At 46.4% G+C, this 6,767-nt stretch overlaps 1 long non-coding RNA gene across 2 annotated transcripts; it reads left to right on the top strand.

Moving 5' to 3' along the window:
* The first annotated feature begins 50 nt into the window (after nucleotides 1-50).
* LOC119805942 lies at nucleotides 51-4,201 on the top strand. 2 transcript variants are annotated; one of them, XR_005284044.1, is made up of 3 exons: nucleotides 51-756; nucleotides 1,517-2,085; nucleotides 3,058-4,201. It is a non-coding gene; the product is annotated as an uncharacterized LOC119805942 (long non-coding RNA). The 2 variants fall into 2 exon arrangements; XR_005284043.1 differs by lacking the exon at nucleotides 3,058-4,201 and having other exon boundaries at nucleotides 1,517-2,324.
* Nucleotides 4,202-6,767: the final 2,566 nt, after the last annotated feature.

The following is a 6,767-nucleotide window of genomic DNA, read 5'->3' as shown; positions in this document are numbered from 1 at the left end:
GACACGTTGACATGGTGCTTACGTGTGCACCGTACGGGGGCGGGGGCAAGTTGGGAAGGCCGCTAGGGAAATACCGGCATCCCTAACGCCAAAACGACCGGTGGGTCCGCGTGCTAGGAACTCGAGCGCAGCAGAGGCAGGTGGGGGGCAGGGGGAGAGTCTGCTGGACTGTAAAATAGCTTTATCTTTTCAAAACCGGAAGTTCCGAGTGGACACGTGGGACGAGGGTTCGGTTAAATAACTCAGGATAGTGCCTAGCACCGTTTCAGTGTGTTCCTGGAAAAGAAAGGAATCTTTAAGATGCCTCAGACCGATGAGTGGAGTGTGATAAGCACTGAGCTGGAGGCTTCCTAAAACAGTGTGTGCATCCGTGTTGAATCCTAGAGGAAACACTGATTTCGACTGGACAATTTTAATTTGGTTGATAGGACTTCTGAAAAACTCTGGTGAACTTTGCTTTAAGCTGATGTTAGCATTTCACCGAGAGGATCGATCAGGACGTTCTGGATTAGAGGAGTTGATTTCTCATAACCTTGGGTGAAAACACCTATTTACAGTAGAATTCCTTGAACAGAGGACAGGAAGGGCAGAATGGGTCGCCACCGCGCATAGCCGGTTTAAGAAGCCGGTCCCTGAAGCTGGGTGCCTGCTGGGGTCCAACTCTACCACTCTTGGGCGTGGGGTACACGGATTTTCACAGACTTCCCTCGTTGGTGTTATAGCAACAGTCTAGAGATTGGGAAAACAAGGCATAAGGTAAGGGGAGACTTGAGTCTTCTCCTTTGCTTCCGTTCTTGGGTTGTATGTACTTATGTGCTCAAAGGGCGGCAAACACGACCTCACTTTCTGTAAACTAAAATGCTGGCAACATCCTCTATTATTTGTCGAATATTGAAATGTGTTCCTTTGCAAAATCAGGCTCCTTGTTCCTGCTCCAATCCAGAGCACATAATGTTTGTTGTTATTATTATTCGTAATACTTATTAACTATAATAAGTTTCCTGGCCTAATTATATGGCGTTTTGTGTTTTCATAATGCCTAACAACCACAACTGTGTGACGAGGTATGTTTAAACAGACTATGGGTTGTATAGGACGGATATTTAACTTTGCATACTTATTATAAACACAATAAAATATATATTTGGCTGTGGGTTAATACCAATACTCAATGATTTATCTACCTGGTACCTAATTTCTGAGATGCACAAGTTAACCAGATCTGTCACCAAGCCAGTGGTTATGGTTGCTATTCTCATCCCGGCATGCTTGCAGTGACACTAATGTACAGCATGCTGAATGCGTGGGTGCAGTTGGACGCACCTCAACAACTGATTTGAGAAAGCTCAGGAAGAAGCCGTCCTTACCCTTAAAAACACCGTGGTTGCCTGAAATTCCTCAGCTGGGACCTTATGTGTTTATTTTGTTTGCTTAAGACAAGTCATAAATTTAGTCCTTTTTGAAAACTGAATTGGGGCTGGAGAATGCTTGCTAAGAATGCTTGCTGCTCTTCCAGGGTTCCCAAGTTCAGTTCCTCACACCCGCACCAGGTGGCTCAACCTCCTGTAAGCCCAGTTCCAGGGGATCCGACACCCTCTTCTGCCTTCTGAGGGCATGTGCATGTCTGTGTACTTGGAAGAAGCACACACACTTAAATAAACACAGAAGACCTGGAAAACTGAGGCCCAAGTAGGATGGAATTGAGAGAAAACAAACAAACAAAAAAAAAAAAAACAAAAGGAAGAGATGATGCTAATTTTCATTGTTTGGCGACTTCTGATTCACTGGTGGATGGGAAATAAAAAAAATTAGCAACATTCGCTTCGCAAATCCTGCTAAACTGAGTAAAAAGTTTCTCCTCTGTAAACTCAAAAGGACAAGGAAGTCGGTAGAAGAGACGGTAGCAGAACTAAAAGAACTGGAAGACGGCTAAAAAGGGGTTAAAAGCCAGGAATCGAAGCATTGCATTAATTCCAAGAACTTGTCATGGTTTAGGGATTAGTAACAGAGAGTGGTTTTCGTGTGAAATGTCCGCCGTAGATAGTTATGTTTGAACACTTGGTCCCCAGCTGCTCCTGCTGCTTGGTGAGTTAAGGAACCTTCAGGAGACGGGGCTTCCTAGGGGAAGTGCACCCTGGGAGCCTGGCTTTGAGATTTTATAGTTGGCTCCACTTCTGGTTCCCTGTCCGTGCTCCCTGTGTGGGGGTGAAGTGAAATGGGATCGCTCAGACTTCTAGACTGGCCTCAAGCTCGGGCTGCCATGTTTTCCCTGCCATGATAGACTGCCCTCTCTGGAACCGTAAAGTAAATCCTTTCTTCCCTAAGTGGCTCTCAGTTGTGTTTGTCACAGCCACGGAAAGGCAACCGAAAGAGCAAGTGACCCAATCAGGTTCCAAAGTGGTGGGGCAGGTGAAGTTTGTTGCGAACTCAGTAGACCCCTCACTGCCCTCTGCAGACCTGGCATAAGATGGCTTAACTCAGGAGAGGGTAGAAAGGCCATCGGGATGGTGGGAGAGAAAAGAAGGGAGTGGGAATGGACAATGGAAATGCACACATTTCTACCCCACCCCCGTCTCCTGGGACGGTCAACCAGCCTGGTCCCCCTGTCTCCTGGGATGGTCAACCAGCCTGGTCCCCCTGTCTCCTGGGATGGTCAACCAGCCTGGTCCCCCATCTCCTAGGATGGTCAACCAGCCTGGTCTCCCTGTCTCCTGGGATGGTCAACCAGCCTGGTCCCCCTGTCTCCTGGGATGGTCAACCAGCCTGGTCTCCCTGTCTCCTAGGATGGTCAACCAGCCTGGTCTCCCCTGTCTCCTAGGATGGTCAACCAGCCTGGTCCCCCTGTCTCCTGCGATGGTCAACCAGCCTGGTCTCCCTGTCTCCTGGGATGGTCAACCAGCCTGGTCCCCCTGTCTCCTAGGATGGTCAACCAGCCTGGTCCCCCTGTCTCCTGGGATGGTCAACCAGCCTGGTCCCCCTGTCTCCTAGGATGGTCAACCAGTCTGGTCTCCCCTGTCTCCTAGGATCATCAACCAGTCTGGTCTCCCTGTCTCCTAGGACTGTCACACCAGTCTGGTCCTGGTGGATGGAAAGAACGGGAATTGAGAAAGACCTGAAGATACTGACGGAGCCCAGTGCAGACCCCTGAGCTCCTGCCATGTGCTCAGAGAGCTCAGTCAATCTTATGACCTCTCCTAAGTGGATCAGACACCATGACACCATCAGTAGTATGAGGAACATGTATAAAATCCATAATAGAGACCGAAGAAGGACGTGAGACGGTAGACAGACTCAGAGAAGATGAGTTTGTATTGAACAGATGGAGACGAAAACTTAAGGGAAAATGTTCCCGCCACTCTCCGGGAACAAAAGACAATTCTGCCTGAATAGAAAGAATGATTTGCTGTGTAAAGCAGCAATGGTAGAGCACAAAGGACGGCCTAGAAACCAAGGGTAAAACACAGAAGCTAAAAACGAATATAAAAAAAAGATGGAAACACTTCCCCAAGTGTTTCCTAAAGACCAGTGAAAAGCCAGGTGTGGCACTGCCCGTCTAAACCCCAGCTCTCAGCGTCAGGTATTCAAAGCCAGCTCGGACAACAAAGGATTCTCGGCCAGGCTGGGTTACACAAGACCCTGTCTGTGATAAAACACGGACCAAAGCCAACTTAGAGAGAAATGTCTTTGCTTTATCTTAAAATTCTCGAGGTCACATTCCATTACTGAGGGAAGCCGCGGCAGCAGCTAGAACAGGGCAAAAACCTGGTGGCAGGAGCTGATGCAGAGGCTATGGAGGGTGCTGCTTACTGGTTTGTTCCCTATGGCTTGCTCAGCTTGGTTTATTGTAGAACCCAGGATCACCTGCTCAGAATGGTACCACTCATGGTGAGCTGGGCCTTCCCACATCAATCGCCAGGCAGGAAAACACACTACCATTAAAAAAAAAAAAAAGCAAAGACAAAACAACAACAAAAGGCCAGGTGAAAGAACTGTTTTTAATTAGACAGCCTGCTAGTGGTCACATGAAATGAGGACTAGTTAAGAAATTACTCAGTTAATAACTTGCTAATTTCTAAGCATGAGTTACCAGGTTGAGAGCACCCATTCCATATCAGAACAATGAATGAACATAAGCTTACTCCATCAGACACTTGTAAAATTTCAGAACGCTACATTTGAAGATAGATTGTGAATACTTCGAATGAGGGAAAACGAAAGCATGTTCTTTTTTTTTTTTTTTTCCTTTTTTTGGTTTTTCGAGACAGGGTTTCTCTCAGCTTTTTTAGAGCCTGTCCTGGAACTAGCTCTTGTAGACCAGGCTGGCCTCGAACTCACAGAGATCCGCCTGCCTCTGCCTCCCGAGTGCTGGGATTAAAGGCGTGCGCCACCACCGCCCGGCCTCGAAAGCATGTTCTTAAAAGCCTCAGGAGTCACGGCGACCTGACAGCTCCCAGCAGCAGCATAGGAAGGAAGAAGGCACTGGGCAACGCTTCAAGTTTCTGAGGCAAAATTACTTCTAGCCTCAAGTTTGACTAAGACAAGGTTGTACAGAGTGTGAGAATAAAGGAAGACATTTCTGATGCAGGAGATGCTGAAGTTTATTCCCATTTTGAAACTGAGAGTGTTCCATCCAAACTCAGGGAGTAAACAAACAAAGCTGGGGAGGGGGCAAGACAAAGAGGTGAGGAAAAGTGAAGGAAATTCCCAGGACAGATCAAGTTGAGTCTGAGGATGACAGCAGCCGGGTGAATGACCAAGCAGTCGAGATAAGAATGGTCAGAAGATTTTGGAGGGTGTGGGTGGGGATGCAGTTGGTAAGTAGAATATGTATGTATTTGAGCAGGTTTTCTAGAGAATAGGAAAGTTTGATGTTGGCGTAGTAATAAAAACAAAACAGCTAAGTAGCGGAGGTGGTGGCAGCAGCAGGAGGAGGAAGATTCTTGTTAACACCAAACATGCCGTGTTGCAGAATGTCTGTTTACACTGTGAAGATGTGTCTCTGCCAGTGCACCTTCTGATTGACTTAATAAAGAGCTGAATGGCCAATAGCTAGGCAGGAAAAGGTTAGGTGGGACTTCCAGGGACAGAAAGGACTCTGGGAAGAAAAAGGGTAGAGTCATCAGCCAGATGAGGAAGCAGAATGGGCAGTTCAGAGACATCAAGGAGGCACTGAAGAGGTTGGATATATGGTACAGGGTAGAGGTGACTGAGCCACATAGAAGAACATAGATTAATAAAAGCAGGTTAAGTTATGAGAGTTAGTGAGGCAAACCTACGCTAACGCCCAAGCTTTCATAATTAGTAATAAACCTCCATATCGTTATTTGTGAACTGGTGGCTCAAATAAAAGTTCAACTACATAGTGATATATGAGCAGGCAGTCAGTCTACATGGCACTGATGCTCATAGTCAGCCCACATAGACTATGTTGATACATAGTCTACATGCTGCTAGTACATATAGTCAGTCTACATGCTCCTAGTACACACGGTCAGTCTACATGGCACTAATACACACAGTAGGTCCACCAGACACTAATACACATGGTCAGTCCATGTGGTGCTAATACACACAGTCAGTCTACATGGTGCTAATACAGTTCACAAGCACTAACACACATAGTCTACATGGCACCAATACGCATACCATTTACAAAACCATTATAACATAAACTGTGAATACCAGTCCAGTTAAGGCAATAAGGCAATGACATTACTGTATCAGGAAGATGAAAGGATACACATAGGTAGTATGATGGTGTGTGTGTGTGTGTGTGTGTGTGTGTGTGTGTGTGTGTGTGTGTACACTGAATCCTCTTCACCTCAGTGGGGAAACATCAGCACATTAACAACCACTGAAGAAATGGCTTGGAGCTTGAGAGCACACACTGCTTTTGCAGAGAGCCTAGGCTGCTTTCAGCACTCACAGGGCTGCTCACAAACAAACCTGTAACTCCCACTCCGGAAGATCTGATGCCATCTGGACTCTGCTAGTGCCTGTATGCACTTGTGCATATGTGCACAAGTTAATAAAACGAGGGTTGGAGAAATGGCTGCCCTTCCAGAGGACCCAGGTTTGATTCCCAGCACTCACGGTAGCCCACAACAATCTGTAACTTTCCCCCCGAAATTTGAAGTTCCCTTTTGGCCTCCTTTGACACCAGACCAGCACATGGTAAAATGATAGACATGCATGTTAAAAAGATAGCCATCCACCTAAAAGTAAACACATCTTTTAAAAGTGCCGTAAGCATTTTTTTCAAAGAAAGGAAGTAGCTAAGGACAACATCCTCTGACGGTGTTGACAGAGGTGGCTCTGTGAAACAGGAAACGGTTTGAAGGAAGGACGAGGCTTTCACAAAAAACCCTCTAAGAAGCTCTAGGTGAAACTGTGTGCTGGCACAATACAAAGTTTGTTTGGCAAGGGCAGAAACAAAAGGCATTTTTAATGTTTCTTACAAAAGTTCAGACGAGATCACAACCTGTGGGAGTTAGTAGCCTGTCAGAGAGGAGGAGTATGGTGAACTCAAAAACCAAGGTAAGGCCAACCACAATTTTCAGGTTACAGAAAATATGAGCATAAATGAGAACAAGAAGCCAACTATTGCTAAATTTTGGCTTGGACGAGGCTAGTGAAAATGTCATTATTGAAACAGTGAACGTGGAGACATATGGGTCTTGGGAGACAGCCCAGTTGCTAAAGTGCCGTCCACACAAGCTCAGGGACCTGAGTTCAAACCCCAGCAAACAGAAATAAGTCATGTGCTG

The sequence above is a fragment of the Arvicola amphibius genome, chromosome 1, assembly GCF_903992535.2.
Source record: "Arvicola amphibius chromosome 1, mArvAmp1.2, whole genome shotgun sequence".
In the NCBI taxonomy this organism is placed as follows: Eukaryota; Metazoa; Chordata; class Mammalia; order Rodentia; family Cricetidae; genus Arvicola; species Arvicola amphibius.
The sequence above is the reverse complement of the archived record's forward strand: the minus strand, read 5'-3'. Positions and strand labels throughout refer to the sequence as shown.